At 46.2% G+C, this 22,546-nt stretch overlaps 1 protein-coding gene across 3 annotated transcripts in view; it reads left to right on the top strand.

Annotated features, from left to right (window-relative positions):
* The first annotated feature begins 267 nt into the window (after positions 1–267).
* The window catches only part of PCGF5 (polycomb group ring finger 5), a 300,957-nt gene continuing 278,678 nt past the window's right edge, over positions 268–22,546 (top strand). For 2 of the 3 annotated variants that reach the window (XR_003942125.1, XM_030203049.1), the window contains exon 1: positions 268–439. The gene's annotated coding sequence lies outside the window, so the exon portion shown is untranslated. The remainder of the gene's footprint in view (positions 440–22,546) is intronic. The other variant, XM_030203048.1, reaches the window with a different exon arrangement.

The following is a 22,546-nucleotide window of genomic DNA, read 5'->3' as shown; positions in this document are numbered from 1 at the left end:
TAAGCTTTTTAGAATGGCTTTAGTGTGAATAGTACTCTACCCCAGGGTTTTATTAAAATGAAGTTAACTGTTTTTCATAAATACTCTTTAATCCTCCAGTTGGTATATGGTCTGTACTTTTTGTTATTCATAAAACACAATAAAGTTTATTTAAAAAAAGGCACTAGGTTAGCTGCGCTGCTGCTTTCAGGCCAGTCAGTAAGTGAAAGGCTGTGCCCCAGTTTGTGTCCAATCAGAGAATGAATTGTGAGGAATGAACTGAGCAGAAATGCGTAAACAAGCCCTGGGAAAGTCCTCCGCCCCCTCTCTGTCTTTGCTATATTCTACCTTCACTATTTCACAGCGTCCTTCAAACTCCTCTGATCTGTACATTAAACCTACCGGTTATCTATACATACAAACACCTTCTGTTAATGGCCTCTTGAGAAAAAAAAATAAGGTAAGGGCTATGATTTGCCAAAAGACGGTGAAGTTTTGTGTTTTCTTTCTGGTGGTCATGTGACAGAAGTTGCTAACACGACATTGGTATTAAAGTGTTTTGCACGGAAGTGTAGTAGCTAAGGCTGAAGGAGGGTAGTAGAAATGTTCTGCTGCTTTTTTTTTTGTGGGGGGGGTGAGGGGTGAGGGTGTTATTGGTGAGTTTAGGATTTTGTGTTGCAAATTCAGTTTTATTAAGAATGGCCGCAGGTAATAAGAAAACGATTTCTCATGTATGGTTTTGTATTGAAAGCTGGCTGTGAAATGTGTTTCTAAGAAGCTGATGCAGTTTGTGACGCTCGTGTTTCTCGATGAGGCACAGTGGGAGCATGTTTTGCATTTGTTTGCTGCGTAGTTCTTAAACTGAGGATTTTTCTAGTAGGCAGCCTTTGTACAGAACCATTAGGTAATCAGTTTTCAGTTTCCAGCATTTGTTCTAAGGTAGTCTTTTCCCAACGCTTCCTGACAGCTCAGTTCGCTTCCATTTTCAAAGGCTGCATAGATGTCAGACCTGAGTATTGCAAACTCCAGCTGTTGTGGGAGGGCGATGACAAATTCTGTACAATCAGTGCGAAACTGCCAGAGATACACCTGTATGCACAAGGAAGTGAAACTGACGCTATTTCACATGTTCTGTGGGTGTTTCCAAACGCGCGGGGCGGTTGTATTCCCAGACTACTTGGTGATTGTTTATAGCGTGTACGGTATTTTATTTATTCTTTACATTTTGTGGTGCTTTCCTGTACATCCAAACTAGAAGTTCAAGGCATGCAGTTTTTTTTAAATCTGTTACGTAGGTTAACGTGTCTCTCTTTTTTCAAGGGAGTGGATGAATCATCAGTTTGGAATAAACACTGGCAAATCATCAGCCGCATATATTATACTGTGTGGCTTTAACAGTTGAAAGATCAGTGCCTTCATGTGTGATGCGCAGTGAAAGCAGTTAGTAAAATTTACGTTGTGGTGGCTTTTTGGATTACAGCACACTTAACTTGCTTTCCCGAGAGGACAGAGGAGGTGGCAGCGCATTCTAGGTTTAGATCTGTCTGTAGTAGTTTTATAATGACTATTATGAGGGAATTAAGTTAAACAGCTATCTACTAGCTCTTTAATCTTCGTTATATAGTTTAATTACAGAAAATTAAATATTAACAGAAAAATAGACTATCTCCATTTTTCAGTGCACATTTTCATGTGGCACACCCTATTTATTTTCAAAATATTTTTATATTTACCTAAAACCATATATTCAGTATAGCTCGGTGGTTTTCATCCCCCCCCCCCCCCCCCCCCCCCCCGAGCCAGTGGAAGACCATTGCCTGTTATGCTTTTGGGAGAATTCTGTGGAAAATTTTGAAAATTCTGCAGGTTTTTTTTTTTTTTAAAGTTAAAATTTTGTTTGTACTTTTATGTGGAATTTGGACAACCTAAAAGCCTGGTTTGCCACCCCCAGCAGTCTTGCTTTCCAGCTAGCTTGGTCTCTCTTGGTTTTTTCTGTCCCCTCTCCAGGGTGGATACTCCTCATCCTCCCACAAAATCCACCCCCCCCCCGCCCTTTCTCTATCCTCTCAAATGCCTCTCCCAAGCACATATTCTCCTAACTCTCCCTGAAGCATAACTAGGATTGAATGGGCCCTAGGATAGAAAAATTAAGATTGGCCCCTATAAACAGTATCTCTTTTTTAATGTGCTGGGGACCAGTGGTCATCTTTAGAGCTCCACTCATGGAGCTGGGGTGGGGGTGGGGTATAGGAATCAAAATGGTGGTATGTGTGGAAATTGAGAAGTATCTGGGTGGAATGTGCATGGGGCTGGGGTGCTGCTTTGTTGGGCAGGGGTATACAGCAGTAATATCCAGGATTCAAATAGCAATAACCCTATCTATAAAAGGTAGCCCCCTAAAATAGTGAAAAATTTCCTGCTGGAAAAATGGAAGCAGATAGTGAAGTTACTCGCTTATAGCAGGTATTCTGTGAAGACAGCAGGATGCATATTCTGATTGATGGGTGGCATCATCAAAATAGAGCCCAGCACAGGAATTGCTTCCCAGTGACTATTCCAGTTCGCCTTTGAGAGTGGCTCATGATGCATGTGTGCGCCTTTCCACCGCCATCGCCACATGGGACCAGATCAATCTAATACTATAGCTGATGCAACTCCAAGGAGAAGAGGGCAGGGCAGTCAGAATATGCATTCTGTTGTCCTCGGAGAACACCTGCTACGGGTAAGTAACTTTGCGTTCCTGGAGAACAAGCAGGATTCTGCTGTTATGTCTGATAGGCATTCTAGTCACTAGGCTGTCTGAATTAAAAAGTGTGGGTGGTGTTGGGGGGGGGGGGGGGAGGGAAAAGAGACCTGCAACAGGCAGGCCCTCGAACTGTAATCGCCAGGAATAAAACAAATGGGCCGGTTGGGGAGGGGGGAATTGATTTAGTCAGTCATTCAGAATTTATTCAGGATCTAGAGGCTTGTTCCCACATCGAGAGGCTTGTTCCAAGTAGTGGTGAGGTGAATGTATCGACTGAGGTCCATGTTGCAGCTCTGCAAATTTCCTCTATGGAGGCTGATCTCAGGTGGGCCATCAATGCAGCCATGGCTGTGACATTGACTGTGGCACGACCCTCTAGAGTCAGCCCAGCCTAAGCATAAGTAAAGGAGATGCAGTCTGCAAGCCAATTTTGAAAGAGTGTGTTTACCAATGGCAGTCCCTGTCTGTTGGGGTGAACTTTCTATGGGCTTTAGTCCACTGCAGATAGGCGGCCAAGGTGCTCTTACAGTCCAGAGTGTGCAGTACCTTTTCACCTTGATGAGCATGCAGTCTTGGGGCGGGGGGGGGGGGGGGGGAATGATAGCAGACCTCCAGCACTACTGTAGGATGGAACTTAGTAGCTGATCCACCTTACCCAAAGTTTTACAGCAAAGTGGTTTTGTGCACAGAGCCAAAGGCCTGGAGTGACTGCCACCAAAAACGTGGCAAGTATCAAGTGTCTGCAAAGGAGCTTTCACCAGCTGGGTAAGGACAATTGGGTTTCTGCCAGGTACTTGTGACCCGGATTGACCACTGTTGGAAGCAGGATACTGGACTAGATGGATCATTGGTCTGACACACTGTTCTTATGTTTTTAATGTTGAGATCCTATGACAATGTGTGTGTGTGGGGAAGGGGGTGCTTGATGGGATAGTTTAGTAAAGCAAACAGCTAAAGGCTGAGCAGAAATGGACTTTCTTCAGTGATAAGCTCCAGTTTCACTGAGGTGAACTCTTACAGAGTTGGTCTTGAGGTATTTTGAGCAGTTTTTGTGTAGGGCAGGAAATGGGATCTAGGGCCTTGACCTAACACCAGATGGCAAACCTCTTCACTTGAAACTGTATGACCTCCTAATAGAATTTCTCCTGGAACCAAGCAGAGCCTGAAAGACACCCTCTGGTAAGTCCAAGGAGGCTACTTCTAACCTCGCAACATTCAAGCTGTGAGCGCCAAGAACTGGAGGTTAGAATGCAAGAGGGGATCCATGAGGGTTGGAAAGCAGTCCAGTTTCTACAGAGTTTCAGAGGCTAACTCCAGAAGTAGAAGGAACCATATTGTCACAGCCCTTATAGGGCAATGAGAATCATGGTTCCTCTCTTGCTTGAATAGCAGATTTTCACTATAAGAAGTGTTGGGAGGATATGCATACAGAAGACCTTCCCCCAGTTTAGGAGAAAGGCATCTGAGGCTGTTCCACCATGTGACCCCAGTCTGGAGCAGAACTGAGGGATTTCGATATTGAGGTGAGTGGCAAAAAAAAATCCCCCAGATACTGTTTTCCCTGCCAGGTAAGTAACTCTGATGGGAGATGGCCCATCTTCACGTTCGAGTGCTTCCCAACACAGGAGCTATGAACCCGTGCCACCCTGGTTATTGACATAGTAAATTGCAACCTGATTGTGTGGATCAATACGATTTGGTTTATCAGCTGATCTCTGAAAGCCTTTTAGAGTGGCTAAGGTGGGAACTGGAGTAGTTTTATAATGAATATAATAAATCCCCCAATGAAAATCATCCCAACACCTATGGTACTTTATTGATTGTGCCTCGAAGGAAAAGCAGGTCAGTATATCAAACAAAACTTGCTGACTTCAAATTACTTCTACTTATTTCTATAGTGCTACTAGACGTATTCAACGCCGTACACTTGAACATGAAGAGAGCGTCCCTCCTCGAAAGAACTTAGCAATCTAAGGACAGACAAGACAAGGGAATTACTTAAGGTGGGCATGATAAAACAGACATGGGTATGGTACAAGTGAATAGGGTTTAGGAGTTTAAAAGCAGCATCAAAAAGGTGAGCTTTTAGCTTAGACTTGAAGATGACCAGAGATGGAGCTTAACATATTTCATAGCCTGAAGAAACCTTCCCAAACCCCCAAAAAACACCCAAACTAACTATTGATTAAAAAAAATAATAATAAAAAGAAATGAGACTTCTTCTGTTCCATTTGTGGTACACAGACCGTAAAAGTCTGCCCAGCACTGTCCTCGTGTTCCAGATTACTGGAGTTTCTGTCGAAGCTCTCTCTGTAGCCCATCCTAACAATAATCTACTATAATAAAACTCACCCTCAACGTTCTGAGGACACTGACATCAGTGAAGCCAAGCTCTGACTTCCTTCAAAAAGGTTCGAAGGTTTGTGGTGGTGAAGCCACCAAAATCGCTCCGGGCCCCGCCCTCGAGGGCGGAGCAATGGCAGAACGAAGGGGTTGGGAGGCAGGGAGGCGGGGGGGTGGGAAATCGCTCCGGGCCCCGCCCTCGAGGGCGGAGCAATGGCAGAACAACGAAGGGGTTGGCAGGGAGGGAGGCGGGGGGGTGGGAAATCGCTCCGGGCCCCGCCCTCGAGGGCAGAGCAATGGCAGACCAACGAAGGGGTTGGGAGGGAGGCGGGTGGGAAATCGATCCGGGCCCCGCCCTCGCGTCAAACGTCATGACGTTGTGGGCGGAGCAATGGCAGAACAACGAAGGGGTTAGCCAGGGAGGGAGGGAGGGTGTTGGCGACGAAAACCTTGCTAGCGCCCGTTTCATTTGCTCTGAAATGGGCTTCTTTTACTAGTATAGTTATAAATACGGGTTATTCTTCCCAGTGTGCATCACTTAGCACTTGTCCACACTGAATTTTGATCTTCCAGCTTCCCAAGGTACTCCTGCAATCTCACACAGATACATGTGATTCAACAACTTGGAGGTATGTTTTTTTTTCTCATCTGCAAATCTGATTCTCATTCCCATTTCTAGATAATTTATAAATATGTTAAAAAGCACTGGTCCCAGTTGAGATCCTTGCAGCACTCTATTATTCACCTGCCTCCATTGAGAGAACTGGCCATTTAACCCTACTCTCTTTTTAATCTCTTAACCAGTTCCCAATCCACTTCCCAATCCACAACAGAACATTGCCTCCTATCCTGTTGGGCAGACTAAATGGCCATTCGGGTCTCTATCTGCTGTCACTTACTATGATACTAGGATCTACATTAGGAATCGCCATTCAAGGAAACAATCTTATGTGTCGTCATGGACAATATGTTGAAATCTTCTGTTTAGTGTGTGATTGCAGCCAAAACAAGCAAACAATGTTAGGAAATGGGATCTAGGGCCTTGACCTAACACCAGATGGCAAACCTCTTCACTATATATCACTATATATTCTTCTACATGGTATCTACCCTAAAGAAAAAGGCAACATCCTGCTCACCCCAATACCAAAAGACACCAAGCTAAAAACAAACGACATTACTAACTACCGCCCAGTAGCATCTATCCCATTAGTAGTGAAACTAATGGAAGGACTGGTGACCAAACAACTCAATAACTACATAAACAAATTCACTATACTACATGAGTCACAATCAGGATTTCGACCCCTACACAGCACCGAAACAGTACTACTTACGCTCCTAACCAAATTCAAGCAGGAAATAGCTATAGGCAAGAGCATTCTCCTCCTCCAATTTGACATGTCAAGTGCGTTCAACATGGTTAACCATAACATACTGCTAAGACTCCTAGAATACTTCGGAATCGGTGGTGGCACTCTCAACTGGATCAAGGGTTTTTTTAACCACAAGAACATATCAAGTGAAATCAAAAACAAGCATATCGTCACCGTGGAAACCAGACTGCGGAGTACCGCAAGGATAACCACTATCACCGATCCTTTTCAACCTCATGACTCCACTAGCCAAGACCTTATCGACCCAAGGCCTTAACCCATTTATCTACGCTGATGATGTTACATTATATATCCCCTACAAACATGATTTGTCAGAAATCACCAATGAAATCAAGCTCAGCTTAAACATCATGAATTCATGGTCAAATGCATTCCAACTAAAACTCAATACAGAAAAAACACACACTCATCTCATCCCAATACAATACATACAAACCCACAAACATTAACACCCCAGAATATACCCTCCCTATCTCAGCCTGAAAATTCGTGGAGTAACAATCGACTGGACCCTCTCACTAGAGACCCAAGTGAACTCCACCATAAAGAAAATGTTTTTCTCAATGTGGAAATTCAAATGTGTGAAATATTTTGTAACCTGATACAATCAATGGTACTAAGCCACGCAGACTACTGTAATAGAATCTATGCAGAATGCAAGGATCAAATCATAAAAAAAAACTTCATACCACCCAAAACACAGCAGCCAGGCTTATATTTGGAAAAACACATTTTGACAGCGCCAAACCACTCCGAGAAAAACTGCATTGGCTACCAATCAAAGAACGTATCACTTTCAAAATCTGTACGACTGTTCACAAAATCATTTATGGCAAGGCACCTGGATACATGACAGACCTTATTGACCTGCCAACCAGAAACACCACAACATCTGCACGATCATACCTAAACTTCCACTACCCAAGCAACAAAGGACTCCAATACAAATCCATCTATGCATCCAGCTTTTCTTACTTAAGCGCACAACTATGGAACACACTGCCAAAAGCTGTAAAAACTATGCTAAACCACCTAAATTTCCAGAAAGCACTTAAGACAGACCTGTTCAGAAGAGCATACCCTACCGACCCAACATAAAAATACATGGACACCTGCGACACAATGTAACCAAAGACCGAAATGGACATTACCTGACTGTTCCTCCCCCTCTCCCTCTCTAAGTTCCCCCAATTGTACCTACCATACATGTACCTTATCTACCACAATATCACCTTGTATTCATTCATACCTTGTATTTGTTCAGACCGGAATTGGCTAACGCCGTTAACGGTAATATGTAAGCCACATTGAGCCTGCAAAAAGGTGGGAAAATGTGGGATACAAATGTAACAAATCACTGCATAGTTAGACCACACCTTTTGAGTACTGTGTGCCATTTTGATATAGTGGAACTGGAACACTTACAGAGAAAGGTGACCAAAATGATTAAAGGGATGGCACTCTGATAAGAAGAAAGGCTAAAGAAGTCATGGCTCTTTAGCTTGAAGAAGACACAGCTGAGGGGAGATACTATAGAGATCTATATAATCCTGAATGACATGGGGATGGGTAAGCACAATCAATTGTTTATTCTTTCAAAAAGTAGAGAACATTTCATGAAGTTACATAGTAGCATGATAAAAAAAAGGAAGAAATATCTTTTCACTCTGTATAGTTAAGCTCTGAAATTCATTTCCAGGGCAAGTAGTAAAAGCAGTCAATGTAGCTTTTAGACAAATTCCTGGCAGAAAAATTCATAAACCATTACCAAGGGGTTAAGTAGCACGCACTCTTGCTATGTTTTGGGATTCTAACAAGTACTTGTGACCTGGAGTGACCACTGTTGGAAACTGTATACTGGCTAGATGGACTTTTGATCTGACCCAGTTGTGTAGCTCTTGTATCCTTATGTTCAGATATTTAAGAATCCAGTGGCCTAAGATTATAAGTTAGATAAGACTAAAATTCTTTGGTTATTTCTGATTTAGAGTTCCAAATATTCCATTAGGTAAAGATTCCTCCCTTGCGGTTGAGAAAACCTATCACCCCTGTCTCTCCAGGGTATACATTTTCAGGTCCTCAAGTCTCTCCTCAAACATCTTGTGATGGAAACACCATACCATTTTCATCGCTTTTCTCTGAACTGCTTCAAGTCCTGGTAATGATATTTAGATTCTATCATGTCTATGGAACGTCAAGTTAATATAACGTTATCTAAATTGTTAAAGTTTCTTTGCAACTTTGATGGATTCACTCCTATTTTTACAAGAATCATTTTGCTTTAGTTGTACAATCGCTAATTTTGAATCAGATGGACTACTGTACCTCTGTATGTAGGAATCTCACAAAAAAACCTGGAAAAGACTTCAGTTGCTGTAGAACACTACAGCTTGACTAATTTTTATAATGAAAAATATTGATCATGCATCCCCTTTATTAATCTAGCTTCACTGGTTGCATGTGGAGGCGTGAATCATGTTTAAAATATCTTATTTAGTTTTAAAGTACTATCTGGGCAGCATTCGAAAAGTCCTGTTTTTGCTTTAGGGATTTCTCTGATAGGTTGAGCAAGCTACACAATGATTCAAGGTTGTGTCTGTTTTCCATCAGTTTCAGTTCTAAGAGTAAAATGATTTTTAGAAAGTTAATTCTGTTTTTGGTTTGTTAAAATTTGGAACCCTTCTTCCTCTTACCTGGTTAATACCTTGTTATTATCTTTTTCAAAGACTATTGAAGATGGTCTTTTTCACAATACAGGTCTTAATCTAAAAATTGTAAACTGTATCATCATATTTTTTCTAATATTCTTAGAGCTATTCACTAAATTCTTGATTTGTGATTTTGCTTTGGACCTTACCGGGAGAAGGCAGATAATAAATACATAAGGGACCAAATTTTTGCAACAATGATTAGCTTCTATAGACTGTGAAATAGTAGAGAGATGTTGTAGTCTCCACCTTCTTTCCAAATAGGGAATCTCCAGTACATGGAGCATATGCCATCCTCATACTGACATGCTTCCATAGACTGGATGCACACAACCACATACGGCAGCAGTAGCTGAAATCCTAGAAGATGTGTTGAATACATTTATAGGCTGTATGTATATGATGGTTTCCTCGTTCATTTGCCTTTGCTAGAACAACTGCCAGCTTAAATCTGTGCCTATAAAGACACTCTGGGGGAGAAAGTCTGTACTGTTTTTCTGTATGATTAAATAGGCATACTATCTAAAGTTAAGTACATAAGTATTGCCATACTGGGACAGACCAAAGGTCCATCAAGCCCAGCATCCTGTTTCCAACAGTGGCCAGTCCAGGTCACAAGTACCTGGCAAGGTCCCAAAACAGTGTAATACATTTTATGCTGCTTATCCTAGAAACAGTGGATTTTCCCCAAGTCCATTTTAATAATGGTCTATGGATTTTTCCTTTAGGAAGCCATCCAAACCTTTTTTAAACCCCACTAAGCTAACTGCTTTTACTGCATTCTCTGGCAACAAATTCCAGAGCTTAATTATACGTTGAGTGAAGAAATGGTTTCTCCGATTCGTTTTAAATTTACTACTTTGTAGCTTCATTTCATGCCCCCCTAGTCCTAGTATTTTTGGAAAGAGTGAACAAGCGATTTCACATCTACCTGTTCCATTCCACCATTATTTTATAGATCTCTATTATATCTCCCCTCAGCAGTCTTTTCTCCAAGCTGAAGAGCCCTAGCCTCTTTAGCCTTTCCTCATAGGGAAGTCATCCCATCCCCTTTATCATTTTGTCACCCTTTTTTTTTTTTTTTTGAGATGCGGTGACCAGAATTTAACACAATATTTGAGGTGTGGTTGCACCATGGAGTGATACAAAGGCATCATAACGTCCTCACTTGTGTTTTCTGTTCCTTTCCTAATAATACCTAACATTCTATTTGCTTTCTTAGTAGCAGCCGCACACTGAGCAGAGGGTTTCAACGTATGACGCCTAGATCCCTTTCCTGGGTGGTGCCTCCTATGTGGAACTTATTTATTTATTGCATTTGTATCCCACATTTTCCCACCTATTTGCAGGCTCAATGTGGTTTATGATGTTCTGTCCTGGCTATTGCCATGCCTGAATAGAAATACAATTAATAATAACACAAGAATAAGAGTAAACATAGTGGAATAAAATGTTAGGTATAAGAAGATCGGTAATGAAATAACAAAAACAGTAATTTACTAAAGTTCAGGTTCTGGGTCATTATGATATGTTCTATTGAAGAGATAGGTCTTCAATGATTTCCGAAACTTTGCATTACATAGCTATAATTTAGTTTCCTCGTTCCCACATTCATCACTTTATATTTGCTCACATTAAATGTCATCTGCCATTTAGATGCCCAGTCTCGTAAGGTCCTCTTGTAATTTTTCAAAATCCTCTTCTGATTTAACAACTTCGAATAACTTTTTGTTGTCAGCAAATTTAATTACCTCACTAGTTACTCATAAGTAATTGCCATACTGGGACAGACCAAAGGTCCATCAAGTCCAGCATCCTGTTTCCAACAGTGGCCAAGCCAGGTCACAAATACCTGGCAAGATCCCATCTCTAGATCATTTATAAATATGTTAAAAAGCAGCAGTCCCAGCACAGACCCCTGGAGAACCCCACTAACTAACCTTCTCCATTGAGAATACTGACCATTTAACCCTACTGTCTGTTTTCTGTCCTTTAACCAGTTTTTAATCCACAATAGAACACTACTTCCTATCCCATGACTTTCCAATTTCCTCTGGAGCCTTTCCTGAGGTACTTACTCAAAACGCCTTTTGAAAATCCATATCACAATATTGATTGGCTCGCCTTTATCCACATGTTTGTTCATTCCTTCAAAGAAATGTAATAGATTGGTGAGGTGACATTTCCTGTGACTAAATCCATATTGACTTTGTCTCATTAATCCATGCTTTTGAATATGTGATGTAATTTTCGTTCTTTTATAATAATTTCTGCCATTTTGGCCTGTACCAATGTCAGGCTTACCGGTCTATAATTTCCCGGATCTCCTCTGGAACCTTTTTTAAAAATCAGCGTTAACACTGGTCACCTTCCAGTCTTCCAGTACCATGCTTGATTTTAAAGCTAAATTTATATATTAATATATTACAAACAATAGTTTTGCAAGTTTGTGTTTCAGTTCTATCAGTACTCTGTGATGAATAGCATCTAGTCCAGGAGATTTGCTACTCTTTAATTGTCATTACATCCTCCGGGTTTATAGAGATTTCGTTCAGTTTCTCTGACTCGTCAGCTTTGAATACCATTTCTGGCACAGTTTTATCTCTCTCAAATCTTCCTCAGCGAAGACCAAAGTAAATAATTCATTTAATCTCTCTGCGATGACTTTCTCTTCCCTGATTGCCCCTTTTACCCTTCGGTCATCTAGCAGTCCAATGATTCTTTTGCCAGTTTATTGATTTTAATATACCTAAAAAAATTTTTTTTTACTATGTGTGTGTGCCTCTTTGCCTTCCTTATCGGCGCTTTGCATGTGACTTGACATTCCTTATGCTGTCTTATTATTTTCAGTCTGTTCCTTCCATTTTCTGAAGGATTTTCTTTTAGCTCTGATAGCTTCCTTCACTTTTTAACCATTCCAGCTGTTGTTTGGTCATCTTTCCTCCTTTTTTAATACATGGAATATATTTGGCCTGGGCTTCCAGGATGGTATTTTTGAACAGCATCCAAGCCTGATATAAATTTTTTTACCTTCGCTGTTGCCCCCCCACCGTTCTCATTTTATCATAGTCTCCTTTTTGAAAGTTAAATGCAAATGTATTGGATTTCCTGTGTGTACTTACTCCAAAGCTGATATCAAATTTGATCATATTATGATCACTCTTATCAAGCGGTCCCAGCACCATTACCTCCTGCACCAAATCATGCATTCCACTAAGGACTAGGTCTAGAATTTTAGAATTTTTCCTTCTCTTGTTGGCTTCTGTACCAGCTGCTCCATAAAGCAGTCCTTGATTTAGTCGAGGAATTTTACCTCCCTAGCATGCCCTGGTGTTACATTTACCCAGTCAATATCTGGGTAATTGAAATCACCCATTATTATTGTGTTGCCCAGTTTGTTAGCCTCCCTAATTTCTGATATAATTTCTACATCAGTCTGTTCATCCTGGCCAGGTGGATGGTAGTACGCTCCTACTACTGTCCCTTTCCCCTTTACACATGGATTGAAATCCATAGGGAATCCAAGATGTGTTTTGTTTCCTGCAGAATTTTCAGTCTATTCGATTCAAGGCTTTCCTTAATATACAATGCTACCCCTCCAGCAATTCCATCTGCCCTAACACTACAATTGAATTTGTACCCTGGTATGACAGTGTCCCACTGGTTATCCTCCTTCCACCAAGTCTCAGAGATGCCGGTTATATCTAACATTTCATTTAGTGCAATATATTCTAACACTCCCATCTTATTTCTTAGGCTTCTGGCATTTGCATATAGACATCAAACTATGTTCTGTTTACATCTTGCTTAGTAGTTGACAGTGTTAATTTGCAATATTTTGTCTGATTTTTATTTAAGGACACCTTCAGGCTCATTTTCAAAGGAGAGAGACATCCAAAAAGTGACATAAGTCAGCATTTGGATGTTTATCTCACAGAAACGTCCAAATCAGTATTATCGAAACCTTTTTTTGGATGTCTTTCTCTGAACTCCATCAGAAGGATGTCCAAATCTCAAGGGGGCGTGCCAGGGGTGCGTTCAAGGCGGGACTTGGGCGTTCCTAAGACATGGACTTCTTTCAGCAATAATGGAACAAAACAAAGACGTCCAAGACTAAAACTTAGACGTTTTCAGCTAGACCTGTTTTTATAGCGAATAGCTGCAGTGGGAATTGAACCCACTTCCCCAGGATCAAAGTCTGCTGCACTAACCACTAGGCTACTCCTCTACTCCACACAAGAGGTGCCCCAAATTACCAGATGACCACTGGATGGACTCGGGGATCACCCCCCAAAAATGTGATTAAACATATTACTTGCCAGCCTCAGATGTTTTATACTCGGGTCAATTAGAATAGCATGCAGGTCCCTGGAGTAGTCTAGTAGTGGTGCAGTGCACTGCAGAGAAGTGGACCCGGGCTTCTGCCTCCCCCTACTTGTTACACTTGTGGAGGAAACTGAGCCCTCCAAAACCCACCAGAAACCCATTGTACCCACATATTGGTGCTCCCATCACCTGTAAGCGCTATGGTAGTGGTGTACAGTTGAAGGTAGTGGGTTTTGGGGGGCTCAGCAGACAAGGTAAGGGGAGCAATGGTAAGATGTGTACCTGGGAGCATTTTATAAAGTCCACTGCAGTGCCCCCGAGGATGCCCTATTGCTTTCCTGGGATGTCACTTTTTCACTATTCTACCTGATGCCAAGCTTTCTATTTTTTTTTTTAATAACATCTGAGCCTTGTGTCTATTGTTTATCGTTTAGATTTGGGCTTTGAATTCAGATCTGTAGATGAAAAGGAGGTCTCAGTACATAAATCTAAATACCAGAGTGCTATTTTTCCATACTTCATAGCAAGAGTGTACATTCCCTAATTACCTGTCCCAATGCAACTGAAGCTTTTACCTCCTCAGTGCATGTAAATGGTTTCATCCCTCTGTGGATTCTCTGATGCCATGTGAGGCTTTCTTTCCAACTAAAGCTTTTACCACACTCAGGACATGTAAATGGTTTCTCTCTGGTGTGTATTCTGTGGTGCATTGTGAGGTTTACCTTCTGACAAACGTTTACCAGACTCTATACATGCAAATGGGTTCTCTCCCGTGTGGACTTTCTGATGCACTTTGAAATTTACATTACAACCAAAGCTTTTACCACACTTAGACCATGTGAATGGTTTCACTTTATTGTGGATTTTCTTGTGTATTTTGTACGTTTTGCATTTGGATGTATTTGTTTAAAAATGGACCAAAAAGTAAAACCAAATCACAAAACATTTTTCTAAACATAATTTTCTAAAGGAAAAGAGACTTTTTTTTTGTAGAAAATTACCTTTCCTGTTCTGATTTTGGACGTTTTACAAAAAACATCCAAATTCAGACTTAGATGTCCTATCCAGAAATGCCCCTTGTTCATTTGAGTTGCCCAAAGTCACAAGGAGCAGCAGTGGGAATTGATCCCATGTTGCCAGGATCAAAGCCCACTGCGCAACCATTAAGCCACTCCTCCTCCTGTTTTGGACATCTTTTATTTGGACATCTTTTGTTCGAAAATGGACCAAAAAAAAAAAAGGATGTCCTACACAAAAGATAGACTTACCCTGTTTCTGGGAGTCAGTGGCTGGGCTGGCTTCTGCTTGTCTCTGTGTCTGTCTTAGTTTCTCTCTGGCTCTGTGTGCTGATTGCCTTACTGGACCTCACCTGTGTGGGCTATGCCTCTTCCAAGATGGCTGCCGCCTCCTCCTCTATGCCAGTATCCAAGATGGCTCCTGCTTGTCCTTCCTGTGGGCTCACTTCCTCTGTGTGTCAAGCCTCTGTTTGGAGGCAAGGAACTTCCTGCTTCTGTCCTGCTGGTGGTGACTCATCAGTGAGTTCCTTTATAAGGAAGGCCTGTGCTTGCAGTCAGTGCCTTCGCATGGTGTCATTGTCTGGTGTCATGCCCAGAGGCCGACAGGTTAGTTAGTGTGTTGCTGCGCTGCTTCTAAGCCTGTCTTCTGTGTGGGCTTCTTGCCCTTCTGTGTGGGCTTGCCCTTCTGTCTGGTACCTGTGGGCTTCTTGCCCTTCTGTGTGGGCTTGCCCTTCTGCTTGGTACCTGTGGGCTTCTTGCCCTTCTGCTTGGTACCTGTGGGCTTCTTGCCCTTCTGTGTGGGCTTGCCCTTCTGTGTGGGCTTGCCCTTCTGCTTGGTACCTGTGGGCTTCTTGCCCTTCTGCTTGGTACCTGTGGGCTTCTTGCCCTTCTGTGTGGGCTTGCCCTTCTGCTTGGTACCTGTGGGCTTCTTGCCCTTCTGTGTGGGCTAGTGCCCTTCGGTTCCCAGTACCTGTGGCCTGCTTGCCCTTCTGTGTGGGCTGCTAGCCTTCTGCCTTTAGTCTGTGTTTAGAGCCTGCTGTTCAGGCCTGGTTTCCCCGTCTGTGTTTGCAGCCTGCCCTACTCCCTGCTTGTATATCCTGTGTGCACATCCTGATCCTTGTATATCCTGTGTGCACATCCTGGTCCCTGTATATCCTGTGTGCACATCCTGGTCCCTGCTTGTTCGTCCTGAGTCCTGGTTTTGGCTAGCTAGTGTTATCCGGTTTCCCGCTCTACCTAGCTACCTTCTGTCCCATGTGTCTACCTTGTACATTGCTTGTATATCCTGTGTGCTTATCCGGATCCCTGCTTATGTATCCTGATTCCTGTATCTGTCTAGCTAGCGTGTATCTTCTGGGGGATTTATCCTGTTACCTGCCTCGACCTAGCTAGTGGGTTTGCCCAGGGGGTATTCCCAGTCTCCCCTTCTTCCTTGCTTGCATGTCTGTCCTAGTTCCTGCTCCTGATAAGCTTCTGTCTGTCTAGTCTGTCTGATGTGTCTGGCTTAGCGGCTGCGTGCAGCGCTTAGTGCAGTCTAGTATTGTTCCCCTGTGTTTCCTAGACCCGAGGTGGGTCCTCTGGATCTTCAGTTCCGGCCTTGCCCTACAAGTCCTGTCGGCCGCCCGCACGCTAGAGCTCAACTCTAGCGGAAAGGTGGCTAAGTACAGGTGAAGCGGTTCCTGTTCTGCCGGTTCAGTTGCCTACTTCCAGTCCAGAGTTTCCGGTCCGGTCCTTCCGGACGTCCAGTTCCAAGACGGTCTTGCCTGCCTCTGCCGCTCCGCGGCAGGGGCCCAAGGGCTCACGATTCCCAGTGCTGTCTTGAGGACCTGACAGTATGCCAAGGCCCTCGAGAACGCGACACTAGGTGACGCATGAGATCTGCCACTTTTGCACTAGGCAGGCAAGTAACCAGGCGATCCTCACCTCCACCAGCCACCCAGCTATCTACATGCCTAATAATCAAATCATGAACTGCAACAGCTGTCCTAACCCTTCCCTCCTGGGCAGTAGCTCCTGGAGACATATCCTCAGTGCAAGAGGATATTGCATCTCCTGGTGTGCTGGTCCTGTCTACAGGATTACTTCCAGCTGCACAGTTCATGGTGTGCAGATAGATTTTCTGAGGGGGGGGGGATGGTTTTTGCCCAGAGTGTCCAAGAGCGTAGGGTCTTTACCAGGTAGCATGCTGAAAGAGTCTGCTTTTTTTCATGGCTAACAATTAACAATGAGGAATGTGAAAGCTGGATTTTATTGAAACCAGGTCCTGGTTGGACTTTCTATTTCCCATTTTCTTGAAAACAGGCTGACTGGTTATTTCAGTCTGTCATGTGCAAGTTGCTGTTCCTGTAAGAGGCCATGAATTGGTATAGTTACAGTAGTTTTTGGGCCTTCAACAAACTTCAAGTATCCAAAGACATCCACACCTGGTTTTTCTAAAGAGAGAAGGCAACTTCTTTCCCCGAGTTGGACAGAGCTTAGGACATAACCTCAGAAAGAGGCTTATTTTGTTTTGGAGGACCTGGACCAGAGGAAATCGCTGTAGAGGCATACTCTACTTCTAGGGTACATTCCAGGGGGATGAAATTTGGATCTACATAGGTCTTCAGAATACTCCAGACATTAAAAAAAAATGTAAGGGAGAAGGGTGTTTGTTTTTTTCTCCGAGGACAAGCAGGCTGCTTGTTCTCACGACTGAGTTGACGTCCACGGCAGCCCCCACCAACCGGAACAAAACTTTGCGGGCGGTCCCGCACGCAGGGCACGCCCACCGCGCATGCGCGGCCGTCTTCCCGCCCGTGCGCAACCGTTCCCGCTCAGTTCTTTCTTTTCCGCGCTGGAGAGAGCCGCGTTCGTCTCTCTCTCTGTCAGCCCAGGAAACCGGATCGCGTTTCGCGCGAATTTTCTTTTTTTCTTCTTTTTCCTTGTTCGCGTTTTTCTATTTTTAGTTTAAAAAAAAAAAAAAACAACGCTGAACTTTGTTTCCCTCGTCTCTTAGCGGGGGCATCGCGGCCTTGTGGCCGCGCGGTCGATTTGTTTTCGAGGTGTGAATTTTACCGCCACCATCGACGACTTTGACTTCGCCGACGCGATTTTTCCATCGGTGTCCTCGAAGGTCCCGAGTGGATTTAAAAAGTGTGGTCGGTGCGGCCGGCATATCTCGCAGACCGACACTCACGCTTGGTGCCTCCAGTGCCTCGGGCCGGAGCATGATACCAAGTTGTGTACCTTGTGTCTCGGTCTCCGGAAACGGACACAAGTAGCGAGGCAAGTTCTTCGGGACCGTCTTTTTGGAACTTGCGCCGGCCCCTCGACGTCGACTTCGACGGCATCGGTATCGACGGCCGGTTCTTCGGAAATCGGCACCGATGGCATTGACCCTAGGAGTACAGGTCCCGTCGGCCCGCCGGAGACGGCAGGGGTGAGAGGCCGCGCGGGCAATCGGCCCCGGTCACTCCCTCTACCCAGGGCCCTCGGGACCGAACCCTGTCGGACCCGATCCCTCGAGGCAGAAGGGGATCTACTTCTTCCTCGTCAGTCCCAACGAGCGCCGATGACGGGCACCGCAAAAAGGCGAAGAAGCACAGTCATCAGTCGCCCACGACGCATCCGGCTCCCGGCGCCAGAGATGAGTCGACGCCGAGGAAGCGGCAGCGTCGAGAGGAGAGGTCCCCCTCTGTAGTAGAGGTACCGCCACGGCAGGGTGCTAGCACTTCGGTGCAGTCTCCTGGACCCGAACAGCTTCCGGCACTGACACCTCTACTGGCCCCCTCGCCTTTCCCGACAGCAGGCCTGGACAAGTGCCTCCGAGCCGTCCTTCCGGGGATCCTGGAAGGGCTGATGCGCCAGACTGTGCCGGCGCCGGGGGTGCTTGCGCCCTCGCGCCGGCGTGCTCTAGTCCGGTGCCGAGGCCCTCGACGCCGCTTGTGGCGCCGGTCTCGACCGCCACGCAGGTGGAGTCTCCGTCGATGGAGGGAGCTTCATCCCCGCCGGCGCGGGAGTCCACCGCTCGACGACGCCACCGAGGCCTCGGTGCCTCAACGTCGAGCCGGGCCCGGTTGAGGACTGAGCTGCAAGATCTCATGTCCGACACCGAGGAAGAGGCCTCGTGGGGGGAGGAGGAGGACCCCAGATATTTCTCCTCAGAGGAGTCTGTGGGCCTTCCCTCCGACCCCATGCCTTCACCAGAGAGAAAGCTCTCGCCACCTGAGAGCCTCTCCTTTGCTTCCTTCGTCAGGGACATGTCTATATGCATTCCCTTCCCCGTGGTCTCTGTGGATGAGCCGAGGGCTGAGATGCTCGAGGTCCTCGATTATCCATCACCACCTAGAGAGTCCTCCACGGTGCCGTTGCATAATGTCCTCCAAGAGACACTGCTTCGGAACTGGTTGAGACCATTATCTAATCCCACCATCCCCAAGAAAGCAGAGTCCCAATACAGAATCCACTCGGACCCAGAGTTAATGCGGCCCCAACTGCCTCATGACTCGGCGGTCGTGGACTCTGCTCTCAAGAGAGCACGGAGTTCGAGGGATACCGCTTCGGCGCCCCCGGGGCGGGAGTCTCGCACTCTGGACTCGTTTGGGAGGAAGGCCTACCAATCTTCCATGCTCGTGACCTGCATCCAGTCTTACCAGCTCTACACGAGCATCCACATGCGGAATAATGTGAAGCAACTGGCGGACCTGGTTGACAAGCTCCCGCCGGAGCAGTCCAGGCCTTTTCAGGAGGTGGTCAGGCAGCTGAAGGCATGCAGAAAGTTCCTGTCCAGGGGTATATATGACACCTGTGACGTGGCATCTCGTGCTGCGGCCCAAGGTATAGTGATGCGCAGGCTCTCATGGCTGCATGCCTCTGACCTGGACAACCGCACCCAGCAGAGACTGGCCGACGTCCCTTGCCGGGGGGATAATATTTTTGGTGAGAAGGTCGAGCAGCTGGTGGACCAACTGCATCAGCGGGAAACCGCCCTCGACAAGCTCTCCCACCGGGCGCCTTCAGCATCCACCTCAGCAGGTGGACGTTTTTCCCGGGCCAGGCAGGCTGCGCCCTACGCCTATAACAAGCGTAGGTACACCCAGCCGGCCCGAAGGCCTCGACAGGCACAGGGACAGTCCCAGCGCGCTCGTTCCCGTCAACAGCGTGCGCCTAAGCAGCCCCCTGCGCCTCCACAGCAAAAGCCGGGGACGGGCTTTTGACTGGATCCATGGGAACATAGCCGCCCTCAAAGTGTCCGTACCGGACAATGTGCCGGTCGGGGGGAAGTTAAAATTTTTTCACCAAAGGTGGCCTCTCATAACCTCCGACCAGTGGGTTCTCCAAATAGTGCGGTGCGGATACGCCCTGAATTTGGCCTCCCTTCCACCAAATTGTCCTCCGGGAGCTCAATTCTTCAGCTCCCATCACAAGCAGGTACTTGCAGAGGAACTCTCCGCCCTTCTCAGCGCCAATGCGGTCGAGCCCGTACCACCCGGGCAGGAAGGGCAGGGATTCTATTCCAGGTACTTCCTTGTGGAAAAGAAAACAGGGGGGATGCGTCCCATCCTAGACCTGAGAGGCCTGAACAAATTCCTGGTCAAAGAAAAGTTCAGGATGCTTTCCTTGGGCACCCTTCTGCCAATGATTCAGAAAAGCGACTGGCTATGTTCCCTGGATTTAAAGGACGCATACACTCACATCCTGATACTGCCAGCTCACAGACAGTATCTCAGATTCCGCCTGGGCACACGGCACTTTCAGTATTGTGTGCTGCCCTTTGGGCTCGCCTCTGCCCCACGGGTGTTTACGAAGTGTCTCGTGGTGGTAGCGGCGTATCTACGCAAGCTGGGAGTGCACGTGTTCCCGTATCTCGACGATTGGCTGGTCAAGAACACCTCGGAGGCGGGAGCTCTCCGGTCCATGCAGTACACTATTCGCCTCCTGGAGCTGCTGGGGTTTGTGATAAATTACCCAAAGTCCCATCTCCAGCCTGCCCAATCTCTGGAATTCATAGGAGCTCTGCTGAATACTCAGACGGCTCAGGCCTTCCTTCCAGAAGCGAGGGCCAACACCCTCCTGTCCCTGGCTTCACAGACCAGAGCGTCTCAGCAGATCACAGCTCGGCAGATGTTGAGACTTCTGGGTCATATGGCCTCTACAGTTCATGTGACTCCCATGGCTCGTCTTCACATGAGATCTGCTCAATGGACCCTAGCTTCCCAGTGGTATCAAGCCACCGGGAATCTAGAAGACGTCATCCGCCTCTCCACCAGCTGCCGCAATTCACTGCACTGGTGGACCATTCGGACCAATTTGACCTTGGGACGCCCATTCCAAATTCCACAGCCCACGAAAGTGCTAACGACAGATGCGTCTCTCCTGGGCTGGGGGGCTCATGTCGATGGGCTTCACACCCAAGGACTGTGGTCCCTCCAGGAAAAGGATCTTCAGATCAACCTCCTGGAGCTCCGAGCCGTCTGGAACGCACTGAAGGCTTTCAGAGATCGGCTGTCCTGCCAAATTATCCAAATTCGGACAGACAATCAGGTTGCAATGTATTACATCAACAAGCAGAGGGGCACCGGATCTCGCCCCCTGTGTCAGGAAGCCGTCGGGATGTGGCGTTGGGCCTGCCAGTTCGGCATGCTTCTCCAAGCCACATACCTGGCAGGCGTAAACAACAGTCTGGCCGACAGACTGAGCAGAGTCACGCAACCGCACGAATGGTTGCTCCATTCCAGAGTGGTACGCAAGATCTTCTGAGAGTGGGGCACCCCCTCGGTGGACCTTTTCGCCTCTCAGACCAACCACAAGCTGCCTCCGTTCTGTTCCAGACTTCAGGCACACGGCAGGCTAGCGTCGGATGCCTTTCTCCTCCATTGGGGGACCGGCCTCCTATATGCTTATCCTCCCATACCTTTGGTGGGGAAGACCTTACTGAAGCTCAAGCAAGACCACGGCACCATGATTCTGATAGCGCCTTTTTGGCCCCGCCAGATCTGGTTCCCTCTTCTTCTGGAGTTGTCCTCCGAAGAACCGTGGAGATTGGAGTGTTTTCCGACCCTCATTTCGCAGAACGACGGAGCGCTTCTGCACCCCAACCTTCAGTCTCTGGCTCTCACGGCCTGGATGTTGAGGGCGTAGACTTCGCTTCGTTGGGTTTGTCTGAGGGTGTCTCCCGTGTCTTGCTTGCCTCTAGGAAGGATTCCACTAAAGAGTTACTTTTTCAAGTGGAGGAGGTTTGTCGTTTGGTGTGAGAGCAAGGCCCTAGAACCTCGTTCTTGTCCTGCACAGAACCTGCTTGAATACCTTCTGCACTTCTCAGAGTCTGGCCTCAAGACCAACTCAGTAAGGAATCACCTTAGTGCGATTAGTGCTTACCATTATCGTGTAGAGGGTAAAGCCATCTCTGGAGAGCCTTTAGTCGTTCGATTCATGAGAGGCTTGCTTTTGTCAAAGCCCCCTGTCAAGCCTCCTGCAGTGTCATGGGATCTCAACGTCGTCCTCACCCAGCTGATGAAACCTCCTTTTGAGCCACTGAATTTATGCCATCTGAAGTACTTGACCTGGAAGGTCATTTTCTTGGTGGCAGTTACTTCAGCTCGTAGGGTCAGTGAGCTTCAAGCCCTGGTAGCTCATGCTCCGTATACTAAATTTCATCATAACAGAGTAGTACTCCGCACTCACCCTAAGTTCCTGCCGAAGGTGGTGTCGGAGTTCCATCTTAACCAGTCAATTGTCTTGCCAACATTCTTTCCCAGACCGCATACCCGCCCTGCTGAACGTCAGTTGCACACATTGGACTGCAAGAGAGCATTGGCCTTCTATCTGGAGCGGACACAGCCCCACAGACAGTCCGCCCAATTGTTTATTTCTTTTGACCCCAATAGGAAAGGGGTCGCTGTCGGGAAACGCACCATCTCCAATTGGCTAGCAGATTGCATTTCCTTCACTTACGCCCAGGCTGGGCTGACTCTTGAGGGTCATGTCACGGCTCATAGTGTCAGAGCCATGGCAGCGTCGGTGGCTCACTTGAAGTCAGCCACTATTGAAGAG

This window comes from Microcaecilia unicolor, chromosome 5 (assembly GCF_901765095.1).
Source record: "Microcaecilia unicolor chromosome 5, aMicUni1.1, whole genome shotgun sequence".
Classification (NCBI taxonomy): Eukaryota; Metazoa; Chordata; class Amphibia; order Gymnophiona; family Siphonopidae; genus Microcaecilia; species Microcaecilia unicolor.
This window is presented reverse-complemented; position numbering and strand designations above follow the sequence as displayed.